This window comes from Schistocerca cancellata, chromosome 6 (genome assembly GCF_023864275.1).
Source record: "Schistocerca cancellata isolate TAMUIC-IGC-003103 chromosome 6, iqSchCanc2.1, whole genome shotgun sequence".
Taxonomy (NCBI): domain Eukaryota; kingdom Metazoa; phylum Arthropoda; class Insecta; order Orthoptera; family Acrididae; genus Schistocerca; species Schistocerca cancellata.
The window spans coordinates 119,855,312-119,855,909 of NC_064631.1; the positions used below are offsets into that span (position 1 = coordinate 119,855,312).

The following is a 598-nucleotide window of genomic DNA, read 5'->3' on the forward strand; positions in this document are numbered from 1 at the left end:
ATATTGATAGGGACCTCCTGTTGTCCGGCTTAATGCAGTAATTATACGTGGCATGGACTCATGAAGTCGCTGGAAGCACTCCGTCTCGAGGCCACAAGTGGCCCATCGGGACCATCCGACCGCCGTGTCATCCTCAGTTGAGGATGCGGATAGGAGGGGCGTGTAGTCAGCACACCGCTCTCCCGGTCGTTACGATGGTTTTCTTTGACCGGAGCCGCTACTATTCGGTCGAGTAGCTCCTCAATTGGCATCACGAGGCTGAGTGCACCCCGAAAAATGGCAACAGCACATGGTGGCCCGGATGGTCACCCATCCAAATGCCGGCCACGCCCGACAGCGTTTAACTTCGGTGATCTGACGGGAACTGGTGTATCCACTGCGGCAAGGCCGTTGTCAAGTCGCTGGAAGCACCTGCAGAAATATTGAGCAATGCTGCCTCTATAACCGTCCTAAATCGCAAAAGTGTTGCTCGTGCAGGCTTTTGTGCACGAATTGCCCTCTCGATTATGTCCCATGCGTGTTCTATGGGATTCATATAGGGCATATTGTTCAAAATATTGTTCAAACCTAATGTGAACAATTGTTGCCCAGCCACATG

The 598-nt window shown here is 52.3% G+C and overlaps 1 pseudogene; it reads right to left on the reverse strand.

The window, feature by feature from the left end:
- Nucleotides 1-277: 277 nt before the first annotated feature.
- On the reverse strand, nucleotides 278-395 carry LOC126089652 (5S ribosomal RNA; annotated as a pseudogene).
- Between the last annotated feature and the right edge of the window lie 203 nt (nucleotides 396-598).